This window comes from Pleurodeles waltl, chromosome 7 (genome assembly GCF_031143425.1).
Source record: "Pleurodeles waltl isolate 20211129_DDA chromosome 7, aPleWal1.hap1.20221129, whole genome shotgun sequence".
In the NCBI taxonomy this organism is placed as follows: domain Eukaryota; kingdom Metazoa; phylum Chordata; class Amphibia; order Caudata; family Salamandridae; genus Pleurodeles; species Pleurodeles waltl.
Genome location: NC_090446.1, coordinates 1,312,104,119 through 1,312,131,196, shown reverse-complemented (window position 1 = coordinate 1,312,131,196; position 27,078 = coordinate 1,312,104,119).

Sequence of the window (27,078 nt, the reverse complement as noted above, 5' to 3'; positions counted from 1 at the left end):
GCACTACTTCTTTTGGACTTCTCAGCTGGCTTTGACACTGTTGACCATGACACCCTACTTCAAAGACTCCATGAAGCCAGCATAGAAGGTACTATTCTCGACTGGATCACATCCTACCTTCAAAACAGAACAAATGTCGTATATTCTTCCCTTTTCTCATCCACACCCTACTTCACAAAAGCAGGAGTCCCTCAAGGATCAATCATCTCACCTATGCTTTTCAGCATCTACATGATGTCATTACCAGAACTGATCAATTTCAACTCACATGCAACAACTATGCAGATGACACACAAATACTCCTTAAATTGGAATGCCTCAAAGACATTGGAAACTCGTAAATCTTCAGTTGCCTCAGAGTCGCTAATCAGTGAATGACTTTGAACCATCACAACCTGAATGCCTCCAAAACGGAAATACTCACATATGGCAACTGGAAAAATTATGACCCACTGTGAGCCTGGCCTGATGATATGGGACCACCTCCTCAAGTATCTAAGGAAGTTAAAAACATTGGAATTATCATAGACTCCAAGTTAACAATGAATGCCCAAGTTGACAAGTTAGCATGATCAAGATTCATCACCTTGAAAAATCTGCAACCCATTTTCCCCCACTTCAGATTTCCATGCAAGGTCCAGGCTACTATCTCTCTTGTACTATCTAAACTAGATTACGCCAATGGTCTCTACCATGGATCATCTCTATATACTATGAAAAAACTACAATGCATTCAGAACTCAGTTACCAGACTACTACTACCTGTAAAGCCACAAGCCCACATCTCCCCTATCTTGAGGGCACTACATTGGTTACCAGTTGCCAGACAATCTACCTTCAAGCTGCTTTGTATCTCTCATAAAGCAATATATGGAACAGGACCACTTTTCATCAGAAATAAAATCACCAAATACATTCAACAAAGAAACCTCCACTCAAGATGGGCACCCCACCATACAAAAAAAAGACTAGAGGTGGTACGCCCTTCTCTGTTTAAGTGGCCGAACTATGGAATTCATTACCCCCAAATAAAAGATCGGCGGATAACTATCTTGTCTTCAGAAGTCAACTCAAGAGTTGGCTTTTTCATTCATATTCACCATTTCCAAACAGCAAAGGACTGCATATGCCTGTGTTGGTAAACATTTATAATCTGATTATGTGTATATATTTAAATATATGTATTTCCTTAAGAAATATGTATAATTGCTGTTTTATAATAATAAAATATATGCATACTCTTTAATTCTATTTAATAAATGTATATTTACTCATGGTTAGATGTATATATGTGTTTATGGAGTGTGTATGTGTATATATGTGTGCATATATGTATATACAAGTATGTGTACAAAGTATGTATGTGTGTATGTGTGTGTAAATACATATATGTGTGTATATTATTTTATGCTTAACATGTTCATAGGTCATTGCATAGTTCCTAGATAAATTGTTAGATGAGATATTTATGAATCCCTGTTTTTGTGTTTATCATCACAATGAGCAAATGCTATCTTAACTATTTTATCAGCAATCATTTCACTATTGAAAATTGAGGAAAGATAAAATAATGTTAGAAAAGTACACAAATAAATTAACTTCAAATATTGCAAATCTTGAAAGTTTGTGTTTATACAACACAATTTTAAATCTCTAAATATTATATCCATTATTATATTCCTTACACATATATTCTCCTACTATGTATTTATGTATTTATTTATTTATTACTTTAGTCCTACTGGACACAAGGGCAAAAAAATACTCTTTTGCAAGCTTTACTCTGTCTCCCCATCACCCTATGCCTATATCAATCTATCCTTCATCCCCACTCTCTGACTGATCCCAAATCCATTGTACTACTATGATCTCCAAAATAAACTTGCCTAAGGTCTTCCCTCCTCTATTACCCCTGGCTAACTCCAAACCTCAGTTTACTACTATGATCTCCCAAACAACCCTAATAAATTCTCCCTCACTTAGCTCACCTTCGACTCATCCAAAACCCCTTCTACTACTATGATCTCCTTAGCACCGTTCTAAAGACTTTTCCCTTCTCCATCTCTCTTTTACTCATCCCAAGCCTCATCCTATTATTAGAAAGTCCTAATGAATACGTCTGCATTCTTCCCTCCTCTATCCCTCCATTACTCTATTCAAAAACCTACTAACAAACTCACATATCCTCTGTTCAAATTAACTCATACTAGTACTGTACTCATATTTCCCTATACTAATCCACAACTAAACCTTTAGGGTTCTGGAGTTGCGTGCTACTCACCAAAAAGCACTTTGACACCTACTTCTTTTTTCATTCAAACCATAGTTATCAAAAGTCTGTCTAGGTCCTTATAATTTAGTTTCTTCAAAGGGCACATTGAGTTCTGAAGGACATACATGTATCACGGAGGAGAGATAATTTCTGCATTCTCCCCAAATGGAAAGAATTAGGTTGTTACAGAATTTTGGACCTTAGTGGTTCATTAATCACTTTGGACCCTTACATTCCTACTGTTTTTGGCTATTCCTACCCCCTGGATCATGGGATACCTGAAATTTTCTTTTAATGATCAAAGACCTATGTCTGGACGGACACTTATTGGTGCCTCCACCATACTCCCCAGAGGGAAAATGGTGATCTTTTACAAGTTGGTCAGTAGTCTAGATGCTGCACAAAATGTATCCTATTCCTGGAGGATGAATTCAGATCTCCAGGGCTGTCTAAGAAACACAAGTGAGGGGCATCTTTCAATTTTCTATCTCTCTGATTTTGAATGCCTCATTTTCACTCAGACTTGACTTTGAGGGAGTCGATTATGTAAGTGAGATCTTGAAGGTAGGTCTTTGGAGAGTGGCCATTGTGGGATTCCACAAGAAGACATGGGTGTAAGAGATAAAGTAGGCATGGTGTCATCTATGTGCTCTGATATTTTGTTTCACTAAAGAAGAGATTGATAGCATTGCACTTTTCTGTGGGGTGAGGAATAGCAAAGCAGACACTGAAATTCTTCGTGGGGCCCTCTTACGGGGGCCCCCGGAGTGCCCATGCCATTGGCATGGGCACTGCAGGGGCCCCCAGGGGCCCCGCGGCACCCCCTACCGCCATCCTGTTCCTGGCGGGAGAACCGCCAGGAACCGGATGGCGGTAGGGGGTGTCAGAATCCATGGAGGATTCTCAAGGGCAGCGGGAAGTCGGCGGTACACCGCCGACTTTCCGTTTCTGGCCGCGGCTGAACCGCCGCGGTCAGAATGCCCAGCGGTGCACCGCCAGCCTGTTGGCGGTGCTACCGCCGACCTCCGCCATGGCGGTAATTACCGCCAGGGTCAGAATGACCCCACATGTGTCCTCGAAGGTAAAACTTAAATAAACATGCAATAAAACATTGACATGACAGGTTAGCTTGATTGTACACAATTGTACACGATTATTGTGGGGTACAAACAGTTGAGTGGACAGAAAAATTAATAATGATAAAGTAAGTGGTGGAATGCACACCCTGTTTTCCAACAGTTTTGACCATTTTTAACATGGTATAAGGTAGAAATATCTGGCTCCTGTTGCGGGTTCCGTCCAAACCATGCAAATTGTTTAATACAAAGCTGATGACCTGATTAAACCTTTTATAAGGCCCAAATATCCAATTTAACCACATATTCATCACCCCTAGGGGAGGCCCTATGCAGCACAAAGGGCATGGTGCAGTGTGTTACTGAAAAACTCCTAAATTCATTTTCATGTGAGGCCTACATCTCCCATAGGGCAGCATTGGGTTACCTTATTACAATTATTATGTGATGATTTTCTATTGGGAGCAGGTAGACAGAAAGACTTTGGTGTCTAAAGTATTGTAAGTAAAAGCCCATGTTAATCGTAAAATCGGATTTTTAATCACAATTCTGAAAATACCACTTTTAGAAAGTTGGCATTTTCTTTTCCCAACCATTGGTGTTTGTTGCCTGTATCCTATGTCACATGGCTAGGTGTAGTTGGCAGTTGGTCCTTGTGTAGTGCTCCTAGACAGTAAAACAAAGGGAAGCTAGGTGCTGGCAGGAAGGGCCACTCTAAGTTAATGAGGCGGGAGGAGTGTCACCTACCAATCTTACACTTCACAAAGGCCCTGCCTGAGCACTCTCATAAAGGGGTAGTCTATTGTAACCCCCAACAATCAGGGGCCAGGGCAGGGAGGCAGGAAATTCTAAACGCTTCTGGGGGCTGGAAACCTCTAGAGGCTTCTCCTAGCTCAAAGTAGGCAAAAGGTATAAATGTTGGACCTTAGTGGAAGACTCAGATGGACTGCTATACTGCTCTGTAAGAAGGACTTCCACTCTGCTGCCCTGGTTCCTGCAAGCCTGCTATCTGGATAAAAGACTGGACTTGCTTCTTGAACCCAGGATCCCCAGGCTGACTCCAAGAACAGTTGGCTGGCCTCCTGATCAGGAGCCTCAGGGACAGAACAGGCTTTCTCCATCATCTACTCAGATCAGGACTCTGTCAGCTGTGAGTCCTACCCTCCCAAGTGGTGCCACCCTAGTCCTGGACCCTTGGAAGTGGGCCTGAAGATGCTCTCCAGCCCCAACTGTGGTCTCAGCAGTGCCACTGTGTGGTTCGTCTCTGGTGAAAGACTTTGTATTGCCACCCACAGCCTTCGGGGAATTGCCACAGTGCAGAGCATCCTCAATGCAGGCTTCGCATTGCAAGCCTGCAGCTTCTTTGGAACCAATTGCTGCATATCGCATCTTGATGCAAGACATTGCAAGCCCCTTGTTTATGGTATCCTGGCTGATGATGCCGGACCTTACATCACAGCTTCTAGAAACTGTCGCTGTGCGACACATTGTTATCATGGGACTCCACATCTCTCATAACCAGGACTTAAGGTACTCTTTTTTAGCAGGTCTCTCTTGCTGTCCCGCACTCCATCACAGTTGACCAGCACTTGTGACTTTGTCTGGGTCTGGTGTGACCAGATATCCACAGTTGGCACATTTTCCTTTTTGAACTATTTGTCACTTAAAACTGTGAAACTGCATATCTTCAGTTCTACTGATTTGTCACTTTGGTCTTAAATTATTTATTAAACTTTACTCTGTTTTTCTAAATTGGTGTGAGATTTTTCTCGTGTTGTGTTTCACTTTATTACTGTAATATGTCACAGATTGCCTCAATATTAAGCCTGACTGTTTTTGTACCAAGCTAGCATGGGGTTAAGCACAGGTTAATTTGGGGTCTGATTGTTACTTCAGCCTGACAAGGATTGTGGTTTCTGCTTGAGAAGGGTTTCACGACCCCCTCAGCTAGTAAATCAGTTTCTTACAAGCATCAAGAGTAGTAAAAGATGAGAGTATAGTTCCATGAATCACACATGATAAACTGTATGAACACTACATATTATGGTCTGCAAGGAGATAAAGTTAGGAAATTGGTCAAATACGTTTGGGGAAAAAGCCAAGTGTTGCTTCATCTGTGTAGATAAGTTTCTATAAGTGAATGGGGCAGCAAATCTGAGAGTGTAGAGAGCCTCAAGGGGGTACACTGTTTTACTTGCAGATATCTAAACCTCTGGTGGGTTGAAAGCCAATTTCTGGTGGGTCATGAAACTCCAAGCAATAAATAAGGTTGCATTTAAATTCTGTGTTAGTCTTGTCACATTTGCAGCGCTTCAAATACAGAGGTCAAATGTTAGGCTATGTCTTCCAACACATTTCTGCTTATTTTTCTACATGGGGAATAGTGTTTACAAGCTCCTTTCACTTTGCATGGAGAGAAAGTAAAGTTAATTATGTGACAGTCTTGCTAAGTGCAAGGTGTGTTATAAGGAAAGTCTGTAGGATCTCTTTTTTTGTATCACACAACAAAATGTAAATAAATACCTGTAAATGAACTGAACACATTCAGCAGTTAGAAAAGGCAAAAAAGATGAAACACATATTTTTGTAATTCTGAAGTATGATGGAAACAGAGATTTTAAAAGGATCAAAACAAATGAAGATACTTATCATTAGTGCGCAATATAGTTTTAGCAGTAAACTCTAGGGGCCTCATTTAAAACAAACTGGTGCTTTCACTCACGATGCATCAGTTTGCTTGCACCGGCCTTCTCCCCACTAATGACACCATGGTAGCACTGTATTTGCAATTCAGCACACTATGGCGCTCGTTAGCACAGCTGCATCTGAATTTCGGCCGCAGTTGTGGTGCTTTCCTAGACTAGCATCACAAATGTTGACGATAGTCCAGCAAAGCACAGGAAAACCCCTAGAACAAAGCACAGTGTCACTTTAATGCCTACCATGAGCAGGCACTAAAAAATAATGCTAGAATGATGCAGTGAAATATTGTAGATTTCACTGCACCATTCCTAAGGGTTTCCTTGCAGGGGAATACCTCTGTAGTAATGATGCTGCATGAGAATATAGTTGAAATATCGATAGAGAAGAAGATTTATTCAGATCGGTCACACGCAGCTCCTCTGAAAGCCAGTCACATCTCAACTGACTTGGAACGACCTGCTCTGTCATAATAAAACATTCTATTAGAATGTCCAAACCACAGGAAACTTAAAGTAACATCCCACATCAAATTATAACACATCTTCCCCCTTTCTGAACTCCTTAAAAATACTTACAATTTTTTTTTGAAAGGTTGAGAACAAAAACTAGGAAGAAAATGTGAGGTGACTGGTAAGAAAGCATGACACCAATCTTATTTCAGTTGAACATAATCTTCCAAGTGGCACAGCCGTTTTTGAACTCTTTGACTATGGAAAACTACGGTCAGGGTAGGAGTTTGATTACAAGCAGTTGAATTCACTACAGCCCCATCCTGAGGGATAAAACCTGTACCCTCTTCCCCCTCCATGAGGATTAAGATTTATACCAGTTATTGCACCCCTTCTTTAACTACCATCACCAGCCATGCCTTTTGGACTCACTTCCAAACTCTTCAATGAAACTGTTACACCCAGACATGCAATGTATAGGCTTCACATCTCCTTTGCTCCCTTTCTGGTACAGGGCCACTCTCCTCTCGTTCATTTGTTACCATTCTCTAACACAACATAACTCCTACTCACTATACCAACTCTAAATGGGCCCATACATTTTGATAAACCACCTGACACTCTGCCCTGTCTTATTTTCACCCAGTCACCTACAACCACATCACTTCCCTTTTCCTTCTCTTTCACCACCACCACACTTGCCTTCGGACAATTATAAACCATCCACGCAGGAATTAACTTTGACCCTGGTTTCCTGCCTCTCATCATCTCAAACGGAGAAACTCCAGTAGCTTTGTTAACTGTAGTGCAATGGGCCCAAACCACTTCGTCAACCATTTTCTTCACCTCCTTCCCACTTTGAATGGCCATGAGAATGGTACCTGTAACAAGGTGATTAACCCTCTCCATCATTCCATTTGCTTGTGGATTGTACAAAGCAGTACAATATAACTCCATGATTCTCAAGGTACCTCTTCATCTCATGTGTGACGTGAGTTGAGTACCATTGTCTGTTATCAAAACACAAGACCTTCTTCTCAAAACACTTAATTTAAAGTCTCTATGGTACTCCTTGTTGTTATGTCTGGTAAAAATTTGACTATAACCCATCTAGAATGGACATCAACCATGACTAACACATTTTGGAGTCTATTCCTTATAATGTGAATGGGGCCAATGAAATCTAGACAAACTGCACTCCATAGTGAACCAGGATCTCCTATGCGACCACATACACTTTGCGCTCCTGTTCTCAACCTTTTTTCACTTTCCCTACAGACCACACAGTCCTCCACCCATTGAGAAACTATGTCATCCATCCCTGGCCACCAAAAACTTTCTCTGACCCTTTTTTTAGTGAGAGTTTGTCCCAAATGACCTTCATGACCTAACAAAGATTTTTTTCTTAATACCATCTAGTGGTACGAACTTATCGTTCCTCATTATCAGCTTATCATTCACCAATGTCAATTCATCTACATTTTTTACGTAAGGTCTCACAGCCACACTGACTGCACTCTCTATTCTCTTGCCCTCTAACACCATATGTACTACTCCTTTGAGAGCGGAGTCATTCTCCATAATTAACTCCCAATCCTTTGCCCTGAAGGCTTCTGCCCCACAGTCTTCACAATCAGTCAACCAAGCTACCACCCATTCTTGTTCCTTACAGTCAATGTCTCTTTCGTCAATGTCCTCCCACTTCAAGGACAGTCTAGACAGACAGTCGGCCTGGGTATTTATCCAACCTGGAATGTGTTCAATAACATAACGGTACTCTTGAAGTCTAGACGCTAGTCTTGCTAGTCTGGCAGAGCCCTTACCCGCCCCCCCAGCACTTAACACTTTAAGTAATGGCTTGTGATCAGATCGCAATATAAAAACTATGCCACAAACGAAGGTTCTAAATGTTCCACAGACCAAGCAGCAGCTAAAGCCTCTCGCTCAATCACCGAATAGTTGCGTTCGCTCTCCGTCAGAGAGCGCAAAGCAAAAGCCACTGTCACCTCTTTCTCCCCTTGTACTTGCAATAACACAGATCCCACTCCACATGCACTGGCATCCATCATCAATATTGTCTTGCAATGCGTGTCAAAGGGCGTCAAAATACTAGCATTACAAATTTCTCTTTCCACTGCATCAAACGCCTCTTGTTGGTCATTCTCCCATTTGCAAATACAACCATTCCATAACAGCTTCCTTAGAGTCTCTGTTTTCATAGCAAAATTCTCCACAAACTTGCTATAGTATTCAATAAGCCCCATAAATGAGCGTAGTTGATCTTTGTCACTAGGAACAGGTGCAGACCTAATGGCCTTCAACAAATCCTCTTTAGGTCTAAATCCTTTCCCAGAGATAGTGTGGCCTAAATACTCAATTTCCTCAACTAAGAATTTATAGCTCCCCTAAGCTTGTCCAACACTACCTTGAGAACTGGATTGTGCTCACTAACAGTTTGACCAAAAATCTAATTCTGACATAGCTCTTTGAAACACACTTTCGGCTGAGGACTACCAAAAAGGCATCCTGGTAAATTGAAATGTGCCCTCAGTAGTTATAAAGGCTGTTAGTGCTCTGGAATCTTCATGCAACCTGATCTCATGGCAAGCACTCTTTAAATCTAACTTGGAAAAATATCTGCCCCCTTTAAGTAGTAGCAAGAGTTCATTTATATCTGGAAGCGGAAACACGCCTGTCACCACAAATTGATACAAACTTTGCAAATCCACACAGAAGCAGAGTTTTCCATTACATTTCTTGCTCATAACTACAGGAGAAATCCACGAAGAAGCCTCTATGGGTTCGATGATACCATCTTTCTTCAAATCATCAAGCAATTTCTTTACCTCACCTCTTACCACCACAGGTACTCTCCTCAGTTTATGCTTCACCAGTACTGCTCCTTCTCGTAAAACTATTCTGTGCACATACCCTTTCAACTCTCCCAACCTTTCCTCAAACACATCCTTCCCTCCATTCAAAATTTCATCCACACTAACATCATCCACTATTAAAACTTTCTCAACAGAATGGGGATTGATAACAATATGTAGATCATATTGGTGTACCCAACCAATATGGGAGGACCACTATCAGCCACGTACACCTTCCCTTCAATACTCTGTGACTTAAATACAATAGATGATTCAAAGTATCCCAAAATATTGATCTTTGAACCTTGATACCCTCTGGGGCTAAGATCTTTGGGTAACAAGGAAACCTCAGGCCAATTTTCTTCCCACATTGACTTTGGAACAATTGTATACAATGAACCTGAATCAACCATTAATTCCACTTTTTTACCCAATATCGATAAAAAACCCTTCGGTCTAGCTTCTCTCCCCACTCCAGTCTCATCCAATTGCCCTATGAAGACACAATCTTCCATGCAATTCTCCTCCGCATATGATACAGTCGATGCCACACGTGCTCTGTAACCATCTTTGCACACACAAGCAAAATGCCCCTTGTGGCCACACTTTCTACAATCCTTGTTTGCAGCAAAAAAACATTTAGCCTCACTGGTGTGGGATGAACTCCCACACCTAGAGCACACTTTAAGTTTTGGAGATTTGAAATCTCTAGTAATCTGTTTACTGACTGAACCCCCATATTTAGGAGTAACACTTTTTTATATAAGAGCTACATCGCCTTCCCCATTGGTATTGTCTTTTTGCTGATTTCTTTCATACAGACCTCTGACTCCTCAACTATTTTAGCTATTGTTATCGCGTCCTTGAGGGATGGGTTCTTTGCTGCCCATAACCGCTCTTGAGACTTCTTGCTCCTTTAGTGCATGATGAGTTGGTCACAAATCAGCTCATCAGTCATAAGACCAAACCTGCATTTCACTGAAAGTTCACGTAGACTTGAAATAAAGTCATCTAGCGGCTCCCCTTCTGTCTGAGGTCTGGTATAAAACTTATATCGTAGCATAACAATGTTCTCCTCTTTAGAAAACCTTTTCTCCATGCGTAGTTTGCTTCCTCTATCTCATCCTGTAAAGGTTGCCCATTGTCGTCCCGTATTTCAAGTAAATATTTTAAAATATGATGTGCCTCCTTGCTGATGGTACTTAATAATAATAATGCTTTTTTTCTGTGAGGTGAAAAATGTTGTCCATCCAATGCTATTAAATAATTCTCAAAAATGTCTATCCACTCCTCCCACTGAATAGCTGGTTGGCTTTGTTGATCCAAAAATGTTGGAGGTATATTTATGGATGAAGCCATTATAATGCCACACATAAAGCTGAAGCTACAGTCACTCTAATGTGTAGGTTAGAACCACTTCCAAACACACTTTCTGAGAATGAATAATTCAGGCTGTATCAAGGTCCTCTTTCAGTTTTCACTATGTCACGTGTAGATAAAAATACCAAGGTCCACTCCTCTAAAATAAACATTGGTCACGTAAGAAGACGAGGAAGTGCCAATCTGGTCTTGAGTAGTGTGGATGCAGGACATGGAGGAACCAGCATGAGCTTGGCCACACATGCGGCTACTGCGCGAGGTACTGCATTGCTATGGCACTGTATTTATACAGGTGCGCATGTGAGTACAGGCGATAATACAGTGAAAATGCGCGCACACGTTTAAAATGTTGTTTGATAAGAGTAAACTTCTCACCTCCCGAACATATAACATGTTGAGCAGCGACCAATATTGCTCCTCCTAGTACGCACTTCCCACCGAGCCTCAAGCACACAGGATAATTTCATTGGTGATGGGTTAATCCCACCACGGAGCGCGTCTGGTCCGTATCCCACAGCATCTCTGATGTGACTGGCGCAGCACTCCATGCTCATCGTCAAAAATGTAGTAATGACGCTGCACAAGGATATAATTGAAATATAGATAGAGAAGAAGATTTATTCAGATCGGACAGACCCCGCTCCTCCGAAAGCCAGTCACATCTCAACTGACTTGGAACGACCCGCTCTGTCATAACAAAACTTTCTATTAGAATGTCCAAACCGCATGAAACTTAAAGTAACCTCCCACGTTAAATTATAACAGCCTCCCTTGCATTCATTACACCGGGCGCAGGTATACTCTGGTGCAAGGGTTTACAAACTGGTGCAATTGTATAATTGCACCAGTTTGTAAATATGGGGAGAGGGTCGGACTGTTCTACACCACCATAGCATCAGAAAAAATAATGATACAGCAGTGCAAGCGGCTTGTACAAAAGCCCCTATGTTTGTGCAAATTTAGTGATCATTTCGATGGAACTTATGCTGTCCACAAATGGCAGAGAGCTACCATAGGATGCTTTTGTTAAATTAAAAATTGGCCGACTGAGGACACTTCCTGCTTGCCCCATCAAATCAGAAAGTGGGAGCAACTAGAATCTGTGAGTGCTGGGCGCAGCTCCCTTAATTTCTATTCAAATGAAACCTGAGTGGGATAACACTGGCCCTATGAAAAGCAGATCATAAGCCAAGAGGACATCATCAGAAAGGGATGGAGATGTGCTCAATCCGAGGACGACGAGAGGGAGAAGGAGGCATGGTCAGAAACACTGAAGACACTGAGACAAATGGGGAGTTGTAGTCCCAAGACTAAGAGGAGCCCCCATAAAATGCCACGCTGAAGGGGGAAAATGTAAGTGACCTCCTGGAGGCACCAGAAAGACAAAGTTTCCTGCTCTGCTCCAGGAGGAGCGTGGCTTCTCCTGGTACACAACCACTTCCTGGGCAGATACAGGAAAGGGGAAACTAGGAGGGCAGATAGACGTGGGAAACAAGCGTTAAAGTTACTAATACTTCACTCTGTTCATACAAGTTTTGAACAGCACTTTTTTTTCCTCTTTTCTTTTTTGGTTTGGTTACTTATGAAGTATAACAAATTTCTTGACTTCGCTTGTTTCCAAAACCTGAGATTTCTCTCTAAGGTGCATCAACTTATGGTTATTAGAATCCTACCTTTACATATGGTCCTATTACTAGCATAGAGAGAAAGGAATAATTTTTGGTTATTTGGGCCCATATTTATACTTTTTGACGCAAAACTGCGCCAACGCAGTTTTGCGTCAAAAAAATTAGCGCCGGCTAACGCCATTCTGAAGCACCATGCGGGCGCCGTATTTATTGAATGACGTTAGCCGGCGTTAGCCGCCGGCACTGTCTGGTGTGCGTTAAAAAAAAACACGTACACCAGGCAGCGCCGGCGTAGGGGGAAAATGGCGTATGGGCGTTACAAATGGTGCAAGTCAGGCTGGGGCAAAAAAATCGCCTTCACCCGATTTGCGCCATTTTTTTTTCCCTCCCAACCCCCATTGAAATGACTCCTGTCTTAGCAAAGACAGGAGTGATGCCCCCTTGCCCAATGGCCATGCCCAGGGGACTTCTGTCCCCTGGGCATGGTCATTGGGCATAGTGGCATGTAGGGGGGCACAAATCAGGCCCCCCTATGCCACAATTTTTTTTAAAAAAAAATACTTACCTGAACTTACCTTAATGTCCCTGGGATGGGTCCCTCCTGCCTTGGGTGTCCTCCTGGGGTGGGCATGGGTGACAGGGGGTGTCCCTGGGGGTATGGGGGGGCACCTCTGGGCTCATTCTGAGCCCACAGGTCCCTTAACGCCTGCCCTGACCCAGGCGTTAAAATCCTGCGCTAATTCGGGTTTTTTAGACCCGCCCACTCCCGGGCGTGATTTTTGCCCGGGAGTATAAATCCCACGCATATGCATCGGAGTCGTTTTTTAAGACGGGAACGCCTACCTTGCATATCATTAACGCAAGGAAGGTGTTCACGCCAAAAAATGATGCTAACTCCATGAACTTTGTCGCTAGACGCATCTAACGCCAAAGTATAAATATGGAGTTAGTTTTGCGTCAAATTTGCGTCGAAAAAAACAACGCAAATTCGGCGCAAACGGAGTATAAATATGCCCCTTGTTGTCTTCCTTTTCAAGGCTGATGCAGTAGCACTGCTCCTTGGTGGTGGGTATGTTGTTTAAATTTTAAATGATATCAAGAGTCCCCTTAAACCTATTTTACCAAATCCCTAAGAATAGAAAATAAAAAGTATTTTTGACATAGACTTACCAGTGGCCTTATCTCTTCCTTCCAGGCACCTATCCGATCCTGGTGGCCTTGGCCTTCTGCATCTGAAGAAAGAAAGGAAAAGAAGGAGCCATTATTGCTTTACAATGCTTAAAATAAGATAATAATAATAAAGAAGAAGAAAGAGTTTTGCCACAAAAACAATGTCACATGTCTTTAATCCTGCATACATAAACAAATTACATTGGTATGTATCTGCCACACTTTAATAGTTATTTTGCCAGTTTCAAAAGTAGAGTAATTTGTGCTCTATTGACTTCATTGAAAATTATGCCCTATCTGGTGCTTGGATTAATAGCATCTGTTATTTCCTCCTCTGTAATATCTATCTCTAATTGATCCACCACTTCACCTTGCAGTTTGGGAATATGCAGGGCATCAAAAAAGCTATGATCCAACTCCTGGCCCACGTTAGTAGTCCGAGAAGCATAAAGGTCCCTATAAAATCCACTAAATTCTTCTGTGATCTGTTTTGAAAGCATAATCAGTCTTCTCAGATTTCAAGTGACAGTTTTGACTCCATCTGCTTCAACTATAATGTAAGAAGTCTACTTTCCTTTTCTCCTTGTTCCCACTCCATGAATTTAATTCTTAAGAAGATTTTTTCTGCTGCTGAAAAAAGTTAATTCAAGTCAAGATTTGCTCGGATTAAACTTTTTTAGGGCATGTGCTGAGGGTGCTTCTCTTTACTGTTTTGGCATGTCCTGGATTTTCTGTTCCAGTTGTTGCTTTTGCGCCTTATCTTTTATTTACAGCCAACTTCTAACTACCTGTTTAGTTTTAGTTTCCTTCTCACCTAAGCTCTGCAGACTGCCCACAATATCTGTGTTGACACTACCTATTATGTACCGTAGGCTTGAGATTAATTAGCAATTTATTTTGTTTTTCTATTTTTCTGGGTTTCTGGGTTTCCATACTAGCATCATTCAGAACTTGTTTTCAGTCTGAAGATGTTCTAGTACAATCCCCGGCTGTATAGGCAAGTGGTTTTATATACCACTGTAAAGTACCTTGTAGTCTGTCAACTTTGATTTAAAGGAGGCTAAAATAAGAAGCAGTCAGTTCTTGTCTTCGTTCCATGAACACAGAACAGGTATGTGTATTCCCTTTCTCTTGGGTGGAGAAGATGCCACAGGTTTAAGAGATCATGGTCCAAAATTAAGCCCTTCAGCTACAGCCTATTGTTATTTCTACTTTTTATCATGGGGCCTATATCTGTCAATGAGCAGGTTGTGGCAAAATATTCCAGTCTCTGTCAACTTTGGTGCAATCAAATTTGATTTGCAGCTAGCCCATTGTAGTGAAAAAGATTACATTTGTTGGTATTGGGTGTGCATATATAGATCCTACTTTCAGTTGAGAAGGTATTACCAGTTTAACAAAGATAACCATCCACCAGGATCAGACCAAGTGTTGTAAATACAAACCGTTTCTTGTGAAACAGTATCCTAGCTGTCCTTACATTAGCAATATAATTTTCAACATCACTGCATCATTGTGATGTGGGTCTTTGTTATATGTAGAGATGTTGCAGTGTCTCGTAGACACATATACTTGATACTAATATGTGATGTTGTTGTTACTGAGTTTGTTGTGAAAGGTATGTTGATCACAGAGACGAACGTTAGTTATGAGATATGATATATTCTCTTGACATTTTCTTAATTCTTAATGTAATACTGCATAATGTTTTCCTCTTTTGTTCAAGGGACATCTGGTGTGGTCATATGTGATTCATATAAGATGTTCACTCATGATTTACGTAGGCATATTGGGCCTCATTAAGAGTGTGATGGTCTTCACACCTCCACACACGTGGTGGCGGTCAGGACCACTGCTGTTGCGGTGGTCCGACCACCACATTGAGACCCTGGCGGTCAGATTGCTAGGGAACCACCAGCACCACCAGGATCTATGACCCCAGCAGCCTGGCAGTGGATGAAATTGTAATGCACCGGAGCAGCGCCGCCAGCCTTTTCATGGTGGTGTAACCACCATGAAAAGGCTGGGGGAGAACTAGTGCAGGGAGCCACAAGGGGGCCCCTGCACTTCTCATGCCCAGCATCGTTGCAATGTTCACTGTCTGTCTTGCAGACAGAGATCATTGTGAGGGTTCTGGTGAACTCTGCGGGCAACGGTACTGCTGGCGGCTCGATTACGAGTCAAAAACAATACTGTAGCCTGTTTCCCTCTAGGTCGGTGGGTGGAAACTGAGGTTTCTGCCTGCCAACCTAGAGGGAAACTCTTAACCCCTTCTGTGCCGCGGATGTAATGGTTACGTCCTGCGGCACAGTGCTCCTGTGCCCACGACGTAACCATTACGTCCTGGGCACAAAGCCCAGAGGGAGCGCTAGTGCTCCCTCTGTGGGGTTTCCCCCACCCCCCAACACAGGGATGGAATGGGAAGCCCTTCCCCTTCCACCCCCGACAGCTCCCCGTGACCCCCCATCCCCGTTGCGCGCTGACTATCACAGAGCCCTCCTCCCATGCGATCGGAAGAGAAATGCTCAGCATTCCTCTTCCGATTACGTGGAGGAGGCCTGAGAGGCTTCAAAGGGAAGGAAAGGAATTTCCTTCCCTTTGAAGTCTCTCTGAGCGTTTTAGCAGCTGGATTGCAAAGCAATCCGGCTGCTAAAATGCCCACTAGACACCAGGGATTTATTTTATAAAAGGAAACTGGCATGAGGGGAGCGACCCCTTGGGCAAGGATCGCTCCCAGGGGGGGCATTTGTTTCAAGGCCTTTTCTGCCCCCAGGAGGGGCAGAAACCTCTAGGCACCAGGGATCAATTTTTGTTTTTTTTGTTTTGTTTTGTTTTTGTTTATTTTGTTTTTTTTAGAGGTGGGGAGCAAATTGTATTTAGACCATTTCTGCCCCTATTGGGGGCAGATCGGCCGATTTTAGGTCAATCTGCCCCCAAGGGGGCAGAAACCACTAGGCACCGGGGATCTTTTTTTTTGCACCAATGTCACGCAAGGGTCGCTCCCCGGGGGGACGGTGGGCAGGGTGGCAAATATATTTTAGGCCATTTCTGCCCCCCGAGGACAGATCGGCCTATTGTTATTAGCCCGATCTGCCCCCGGGGGGGGCAGAAGCCTCGAGGCGCCAGGGATAAAAAAAAATTGGGATTTCATTTTTGTTTTGTTTTATTTTTTTAGAGGTGGGGAGCGACCCCTTAGGCAAGGGTCGCTACCCGGGCGGGAGCAAATTTATTTTAGGCCTTTTCTGCCCCCCCGGGGGCAGATCGGCCTCTTGTTATTAGGCCGATCTGCCCCCGGGGGGGCAGAAGCCTCTAGGCGCCAGGGCTAAAAAAAACTTTTGTTTTTTGTTTTTGTTTTGTTTTTTAGAGGTGGGGAGCGAGCCCTTAGGCAAGGGTCGCTCCCCGGGGAGGAGGGGCAAATTTAATTTAGGCCTTTTCTGCCCCCATCGGCCTATTGTTATTAGGCCGATCTGCCCCCAGGTGTGGCAGAAACATCTAGGTGCCAGGGATTGGTGTGTGTGTATGCGTGTGTTTTCTTCAGGGGGGCAGCCCCTTGGGTAAGGGTCGCTCCCCATGGGGGCACATTACTGTTGGCCATATCTGCCCCCCATTGGGAGCAGATGGGCCTATTTTTGGACGGCCCATCTGCCCCCAAGGGGGGGCAGAAAGGCCACCAGACGCCAGGGAAGTTTTTTTTTCAAAAATAAGAGGGTGGGGGTATGGCCATACCCCCACCCCAAATAAATGGGGCCAACGTTGTTCTGTCCTCCAGTGGGCAGATGGGGCCATTACCCCAATCCACAACCCGGGGGGGGGCAGAAAGTCTACTAGATGGCAGGGAATTTTTAAAAAAACAAAAAATATTGGGGTGGTGGCTACCAACCAGTATGGGCCTGGTTACGCCCCCACCTCAACTGAAGGGGGTAACAGTCTTTCAGCTCTCCCCGCACTCTAAAACATCTTATCCCACAGCAAGCAAGAAGACATTTGATTATTTTGGGTTTTAGTTTTACATTTGGGCCATGAGAGCTTGGCTTACTCTCAAAATCGTCCCACTTGGAATGGTGAGGGCTGCACTTCATGGACTTTGGGACGCTGCCATGTAGAAAAATCCACAAGACCTAGACACATCTGAAAACTAAACATCTGGGTGATTCCAGGGTGGTGTGTTTCACATGCACCCCGCACCATTTCTGTACCCACAATCCCCTGCAAACCTCCAACTTTGCTGGAAATCACACATTTTTCCCACATTTTTGTGATGGAACCTTCCAGAATCTGCAGGAATCCACAAAATTCCTACCACCTAGCATTGTCTCATCTATACCGATAAAAATTCCGCTGCACTTGTCAGCCTAAAAATGTTTTTTTGCAAACTGCCCTTTTGGACTCACTTTGTTCCCCCTCAATATCGGCATGTTGTTGGCTCTTCCCTTTCACAAGCACTTGGCCCACCTACACAAATGAGGTAGCATTTTTACCGGGAGACTGAGGGTAACATGTGGTGGTATGAAATGTGTCCCAGTGCGAAGATCCCACACATAATTGTGGGAAAAATTTGATTTTTTTAGCTAAATTTGAGGTTTGTTGAGGATTCTGGGTAAGAGAACATTGGGGGATCCACGCAAGTCATACCTCACTGGACTCCCTCGGGTGTCTAGTTTTCAGTCTGGGTTTGGTAGGTTTCCCTATAAGGCTGCTGTGCCCAGGACCAAAAACGCAGGTGCCCCCCTGCAAAAACAGGTAGTTTTGTATTTGATAATTTAGATGTGTCCAGATAGTGTTTTGGGGCATTTCTTTCGCGGGCAGTAGGCCCACCCACAAAAGTGAGGTACCATTTTTACCGGGAGACTTGGAGGAACGCTGGGTGGAAGGAAATTTGTGGCTCCTCTCTGATTCCAGAACTTTCTGTCACCGAAATGACAGGGAAAAGTGTTTTTTTGGCCAAATTTTGAGGTTTGCAAAGGATTCTGGGTAGCAGAACCTGGTCAGACCCCACAAGTCACCCCATTTTGGATTCCCCAGGGTATCTAGTTTTCATAAATATGCTGGTTTGCTAGGTTTCCCCAGGTGCCGGCTGAGCTAGAGGACACAATCCACAGATAGGCACTTTGTAAAAAAACACCTCTGTTTTCTGTGAAAAAATGTGATGTGTCCACGTTGTGTTTTGGGACATTTCCTTTCGTGGACGCTCTGCCTACCCACACAAGTGAGGTACCATTTTTATCGGGAGACTTGGGGGAATGCTGGGTGGAAGGAAATTTGTGGCTCCTCTCAGATTCCAGAACTTTCTGTCACCAGAATGAGAGGAAAAAGTATTTTTTTTGGCCAAATTTTGAGGTTTGCAAAGGATTCTGGGTAACAGAACCTGGTCAGAGCCCCACAGGTCCCCCCATTTTGGATTCCCCTAGGTGTCTAGTTTTGAAAAATGCACTGGTTTGCTAGGTTTCCCCAGGTGCCGGCTGAGCTAGAGGCCACAATCCACAGGTAGAAACTTTGTAAAAAAACACCTCTGTTTTCTGTGAAAAAATGTGATGTGTCCACGTTATGTTTTGGGACATTTCCTTTCGTGGGCGCTATGCCTACCCACACAAGTGAGGTACCATTTTTATCGGGAGACTTGGGGGAACGCTGGGTGGAACGAAATTTGTGGCTCCTCTCAGATTCCAGAACTTTCTGTCACCTCAATAAGAGGAGAAAGTGTTTTTTTGGCCAAATTTTGACGTTTGCAAAGGATTCTGGGTAACAGAACCTGGTCAGAGCCCCACAAGTCACCCTATCTTGGATTCCCCTAGGTGTCTAGTTTTCAAAACTGTGCAGGTTTGCTAGGTTTCCCAAGGTGCCGGCTGAGCTAGAGGCCACAATCCACAGGTAGGCACTTTGTAAAAAACACCTCTGTTTTCTGTGAAAAAATGTGATGTGTCCACGTTGTGTTTTGGGCCATTTCCTTTCGTGGGCGCTATGCCTACCCACACAAGTGAGGTACCATTTTTATCGGGAGACTTGGGGGAATGCTTGGTGGAAGGAAATTTGTGGCTCCTCTCAGATTCCAGAACTTTCTGTCACCTCAATAAGAGGAGAAAGTGTTTTTTTGGCCAAATTTTGAGGTTTGCAAAGGATTCTGGGTAACAGAACCTGGGCAGAGCCCCACAAGTCACCCCATCTTGGATTCCCCTAGGTGTCTAGTTTTCAAAAGTGCACTGGTTTGCTAGGTTTCCCCAGGTGCTGGCTGAGCTAGAGGCCAAAATACACAGGTAGGCACTTTGCAAAAAACTGCTCTGTTTTCTTTGTGAAAATGTGATGTGTCCACTTTGTGTTTTGGGACATTTCCTGTTGCGGGTGCTAGGCCTATCCACGCAAGTGAGGTACCATTTTTATCGGGAGACGTAGGGGAACACAGAAGAGTAAAACAAGTGTTCTTGCCCTTTGTCTTTCTCTACATTTTTTCCTTCCAAATGCAAGACAGTGTCTAAAAAAGACGTCCATTTGAGAAATGCCCTGTAATTCACATGCTAGTATGGGCACCCCGGAATTCAGAGATGTGCAAATAACCACTGCTGCTCAATACCTTACCTTGTGGGCATTTTGGAAATAGAAAGGTTTTCTTGATACCTATTTTTCACTTTTTATATTTTAGCAAATGAATTGCCGTATACCCGGTATAGTATAAAAACCAATTGCAAGGTGCAGCTCATTTATTGGGTCTGGGTACCTAGGGTTCTTGATGAACCTACAAGCCCTATATATCCCCGCAACCAGAAGAGTCCAGCGGACGTAACAGTATATTGCTTTCAAAAATCTGACACCACAGGAAAAAGTTACAGAATAAAACGTGGAGAAAAATGGCTGTTTTTTTCACCTCAATGTCAATATTTTTTTTATTTCAGCTATTATTTTCTGTAGGAAACACTTGTAGGATCTACACAAATGACCCCTTGCTGAATTCAGGCTTTCCCGTCTGTCAACGTTGTAATAGGACCCTTCATGACTACTGCCCACACTTACATTTATCTGTTATTTTCTTTCTCGCTCTTGTGATTCTGTGTACTACTATGTTTTGAGTGGTTGTTCGAAAAATTATGCCTTGTGACTATGGTAAGCCCCCCAACTTTTGGTATCTGGAACTATAACACCTTGGTATCTCCTTTGAATTTGGATCACATTAATTTAATTACGGTACGATGTGACCACCACATTGGTCTTTCAAATTGTAACAGGGTTTGGCTTGTCTAAGTGACTTTATGAATGTGTTTGCACAATTGTGTTTGTTGGTTTTGGGGCACTAATCCCATTCGCTAACAAGATCTAGTGTACCTCTTTGCACTAGATACACACCATCCGGGTTGAACACATGGTATGATTACTCCTGACTAAGATGGCGGCCGTTCCGATGAGGTAGATACAGACGTTTTACAGATTAGGACATTGTTTGTTTTCACTACAGAGGTTATCAGGTTTTTACGCTGATGATAGGCAACTTGGATGTGTAAAGGTACCCAATATGGGTCCGGCGTTAGACGCCTACTACACATGTGGGAAAGTTGGAGTACTCTCCTTCCGATTTACGAGATTGATAATTCTGAGAGGTGAGAGTTTAGCTTTATCTTTTTAAATGAGTGATTATGGTGGTCACGGTAACACTGGTTTTAGGGGTCGGGTTAACCAATTTTGGATAATCTTTCTTGGTAAGAACCATTTTGGATACTGGGATTTCCTTTATGATTGCTGATAAATTGTACCACATTTAGTCACGAGTTGGCGTTATCACATATTCTCCATGTACTTGGTATAATCATTTTTTGGACAGCATTGTAAAATATAAAAATGTTTTTCGTTTGCTACAGCGGAAAAAGAATGCTTTAGATTTTATTACAAAACACAGAGGCTCCTATTATGCTATCTTCTCTTGCTTTAATTCCAATAGCAGCCAAGAAAAACTACAACTCCCAGAAAACCTGGCTGGGAAACTACCCAGTACATGTCATAAAGAAAACAACCAATCAGGATAACAGGTGAGTATAAACATCTTGACTGAGAGCAACAAGTCCTCTTTTCTTGCTGCTCGCAGTCAAGATAAGTACTATTTTACTACTTCTATTATTATATAAGTTTTTCAGGTTTTACTTCCTTGTAACTGTATTTATTTGTGTTATACGGTGTTTATATTCGTACTAGTTAAAAAAAAAATATTGTTTTTCCTTGCTCCGTGTTTTATCTGTCAACATTCCAAAGCGAGCGCCTTCAGCGCGCGCTGTGTAACGGCCTGGTGTGACCGTTACACGCTTAGCGGCGGCGCTCCGAGCGATCTGCTGTTCTCCTCAGCTGTTCGTCGGATCGGTCATGCTTTGTCAAACGCGTCCGTTTCTTCATTATTTACTTTGCGAGTGCAGTCAGCTGATTTCTCACCTCCGGCACGCCTTTTCAAACGCTTCGGGCATTACAAAGCCCTTTCATTTAGCGGCGTTTCAGGCAGCTGTTCCTTTCTGGTTCTCCCTCCGGGGAATCCTTCCTTGCCCTCTTCAGCTTCTGGTCTCAACACACGGAGGTGTGCTCAGCCACGCCTCTTATTGATTTAGGCAGTTTTTCTCACGGACAGCCACTTCCTGGTTCTGCCTTTCTGCACAGCTTAATCCTTTCCTCTCTGGACACTTTTGTTCCTGTGTCAATTTTTTCTTATTTTTCCCCATTCTTTATTATTATTGGTGTTTACATTTTTTTGTACATTTCATTATGGAAAATTCCTCTGATGATGAAGAGGCTCACCATTTTAAGGATGATTATGATTCCTTTATTAAGGACTCCATTCAAGAAGCGGTCTCAAATTCAATTTCTGAATTTTCAAAAACTTTTGAAGCCTCTGTCAGGAAAATACTGTCTGTTGATAAGTCATCTGCCGCTTCGAAGAAAACTAAGAAATGAAAGGCAGACAATGTAGCCTCTAATTCGGACTCTCCGTTAAAAAATACCTCTACTCAACCGTCCAATTCCTCTAACGTTACCTTTCCCATTCAAATTACCAGCCTGGGAGATACAGACGATGACATGGGTGATACGGACACGGATAAGGAGGATCCAGACATAATGATCTGGTAGGGCCTGTGGAGAAGAGACGTAAAACTTCTCTGAATTTATTGGGAGAATCATCCAAGTCTAATGAGAATAATAATTCCTTAATGGATTTTGCGGGTCAACCAATGTTTGACCCAACGCTTATCCGTCACCCTAACTCCACTGAATGGACTCCCTGTGACCATGTGGCGGCATATGTATCAAATAATTTACGCCAACCTTTAGACAAATTAGTGCGTAACAGACTAAAATCGGAATGCCCCAGACCTTCCCTTCCCAACAATATAACCGCTACTCCTGTTATTGATTCCAATATGTTGATGTTCTTTACAAAGTTTGAGAAGGACCCCAAGAAAGGGGTAGACAGGGCCTGGACCAACTGCCAGGACAGATTGCTAGATCTCTCGGGTCCTCTCACGAGAATTTTGGATTTGGCCGAAGAAGCCAGGATTGAGGGCAAGAAAGTTGACCCGGTTATCCTTTCCAATTGGGCCCAAAGGGCGATTTGCCTCCTTGTTAACACAAACGCTTCCATGGCGCAAGAAAGACGGAAAAGTCTTTTATTGAAGATTGACCCAAAATTAAACAACCTCGCCTCCAAGGAGATGGGACCTGAGGCCAACGGACTTCTGTTTGGGGACTTCGTTATCAAGGAGCTCAGTAAATACGTGGCCATTTTTACTTCTATTGACAAAACACAGACTTTCATGCAAAACATTTTTCACTCACATGTTTTTGGAAGAGCCGGCAAAGGCAGGAGCCGCTTTGCCGGCCAATACACCCACAGGGGTGCGGTCAACCAGACCAGAGGCTCCACTTCCTATCAACAGGAATTCAAGCCACAGTTCTACCCACAGAGAAGTCGTTCCTTCAGACGTGGCTTCAGATCCAGAGGCTCACAAAACTCAGGTAAGCGTTCCTACTTCTGGTCCATTGTTGGTGTGAGGACGGACAGCCTTATTTCTAACAAATTGGCAGATGTTGACAACAGACCCGTGGGTAGTGCAGACGGTTTCATGCTATTGTATTGAGCTCTATTCCACTCCAATCCAACATTGTATTCCAAAACCTTTAATGTTTTCAAAAGAACAAGACAGTTTGCTCTCTCACGAGATTCATTCCTTCATTCTCAAACAAGCAATAGAGTCATGCTCCCCTCATCCCTCAGGGTTCACCAGTACGCTATTTCTAGTTAAAAAAAAAAAAGAATTGGCAATATATACACCTAAAGTTTTTCAACAAATTTGTAGTTTATCATCACTTCAAGATGGAAACTATCATCCATCTTCGGGACTCGCTATTGGCAAACGATTGGATGGTTCGTTTAGACCTGCAAGATGCTTATCTTTCCATCCCAATTCATCAGTCCTTCAGGAAATTTCTTCAGTTTCAATGGAAGGACCAATATTTTTGCTTCACTTGCCTTCCTTTTGGTCTCTCTTCAGCCCCTTGGTGTTTCACCAAGGTATTAAAACCAGTGGTGACACACATGAGAGCTCAGGGTGTCACTATCATGGTCTACCTAGACGATTTTCTCATTTTACATCAGGACAGATCCATCCTGATGGAACACTTAGACATATTTGTTTCCCTCCTTCAGGGCCTAGGCGTTCTTATCAACAGAGAAAAATCCGATCTTATTCCGTCTCGCCAGATGGAGTTTTTAGGGTTTCTCATAGATTCTGTCAAAGCTACCCTTCACCTTCCAGCTCAAAAGATTTCCCATATAAAAAAGGAAATACTCTCGGTTTTGAACAAATCACAACTTACGATCAAAGGTCTAGCCCAGATAATCGGTCTCCTTGCCTCATCTATCCAGGCCATATTTCCAGGTCCTCTTCATTATCGAGCACTCCAGCGATTAAAAATTCGACACCTTTGCAAAGGTTTCGGATACGAGGATTCAGTGTTGCTGGATCACGATTCTCGGATCGAACTTCAAAGGTGGCTCGATCACCTAAATGCATGTAATGGCCGGGTAATTTTCTCTACAGCACCAGATCTTGTCTTAGAATCCAATGCAAGTCGGACTGGTTGAGGCGCAAGATGCGCTCAGTTCTCGACTGGAGGTCTAGGGTGAAGAGAGGAGTCATCACTGCATATAAATTGTTGAGAGATTCTTGCAGGTTCCTTTGCGATCCAAACCTTCGCCAAAGACAAGGTAAGTTGTTCTATTCTCCTCCGGATGGGCAACCTTTTGGCGGTTCGATATATAAATCATCTAGGAGGTACACGGTCAAAACCTCTTGCTGAGTTAGCAAAAAGTCTGTGGGAATCTTGCCCAATTTTACAGTTGGCGACCGGATCCTCAAGCGTTGGCTTTCAACGCTTTTCAACAAGACTGGTCCAACCAAACGAATTACGCTTTCCCTCCCTTCATTATGATCTCCAGAGTCTTGGTTCAGATCCGCCACCAATCCACCAGAATCTTACTAATCACCCCCTTTTGGCAGGGACAGCCCTGGTTCCCTTCAGCTCTCGAATTACTGATAGACTTCCCTGTTCTCCTTCCTCTCTTTCCCTCTCTTTTGTTGAATCCCAAGGGTCAACCTCACAAATTGGTACTCAATCACACTCTTCAGTTATTCGCATGGATGGTTTTGGGTCTGCCTGGAGAACCCCAGGAATTTCGCAAGAAGGTGCTAGCTTCAACCGGCAGGCCTGGGATCCCGGCTCAACCAGGGTGTACAAATCAGCCTGGTCAGTCTGGCATAATTGGTGTCTGGTCAGGGGTGCGAACCCTTTTCAGTGGATGTAGTTCTTATCGTTAATTTCTTAGCCTCCCTGGCAGCCCAGGGTAAAGCATATAGAACAGTGAACATGTACAGGTCCGCCATCTCTGCGGAACATGTTCGAATCAACAAAAAGGCAATTGGTGAACATCCTCTGATCTGCTGACTGTTAAAGGGAGTACGTTTTGCCAAACCTCCTTTACCTAAGTATAATTTTATGTGGGATGTCAATGTGATTTTACATTTCCATTTGTCTCAACAACCTAATTCTCTCCTATCCTTGAAATTCCTTTCGGCCAAACTTACCATTCTCCTCTGTCTGGTTTCTCTCAAATGCATTTCCGATGTTAGAGCTTTGGATATACCTTCTGTACAATATACTCCTGCAGGTGTTTTCTTTCAGGTTCGAAGAAGAACAAAGACTAATCTGATGTCAGTTTTTTATCCGTATTTCCCTGGTCATGCGGAATTGTGTGTGGGTAGTTGTTTGAGAGAGTATATATCAAGAACAAAAGATTTGAGAAAGCCTTCCGAAACTCAACTCCTCTGCTCCTTTAGGTCCCCTCACAATCATGTCTCGTCTACTACCTTAGCCCGTTGGGTAAAATGGATTATGAATCTTGCTGGTATTGACATTTCTGCCTTTGGGGCTCATTCCACTAGAGGGGTTATGGCTTCCAAGGCTTTTTTGGCAGGATTGAGTTTGGTTGACATTCTCAAATTGGCAGATTGGTCTAATGTCTCAACTTTTAGAAAGTTCTATTGCAAACCTGTTTCTTATGTTGCCAGTTCAGTGATTTCTATGCTTTGAACTAGCATAATAGGAGCCTCTGTGTTTTGTAATAAAATGGAGATTTTCTTAGCTTAAGTGAAAGAAAGTCTTGATTTTATTAAAGACACTGAGGCAAGTATTATTCCGCCACCTTTTTCTTCTTTTGACCCTCCCTTTGTTTTTTCATCAGGTCCATCTACCTCTACCAACCAGACATCTTAGAGGTTTTCCTCCACCGCGACATGATGATCCGACGGGTCTATCTACTTTTCGGCAGAAGAGTTCGCTACTTCAAGGCTTCCAGCACTCCATGTTTATTCCAAACTTCGATGAAAAGACTTTCAACATCATATACCATTTGGAGGCCTTCTTTTCACTTCTGTTGGCTTGCATTATTTTACTTTTGATTGTTTCTTTATTCAGAGTTGATTAACTGCTCTGCAAGAAAAGAGGACTTGTTGCTCTCAGTCAAGATGTTTACACTCACCTGTTATTCTGATTGGTTGTTTTCTTTATGACATGTACTGGGTAGTTTCCCAGCCAGGTTTTCTGGGAGTTGTAGTTTTTCTTGGCTGCTATTGGAATTAAAGCAAGAGAAGATAGCATAATACTTGCCTCCGTGTCTTTAATGAAATCAAGACTTTCTTTCACTTAAGATAAGAAAATCTCCATTTATGTTTTGTATCACGGTCTCTTTATAATCTTAGAACTGTTAGATAATTTATGTAATATGGAAAGAATGAATATTCCTTTGCTTTTTTAGGCACAATTTTAGTTTCCGTATTTACCATTTGGAAAGAGACTTTGGACCAATTTAATTTTCTACCGCTTATTTGTTAAGATATGTGTAAATAAATAGCCTTCACTAACAATAGTGGAACATAACCATCCCTTTTGACACGATGAGCTATTACAGAAAAAAAGTGTTTCAGATATTGGTGTTGCATTGGACTCACA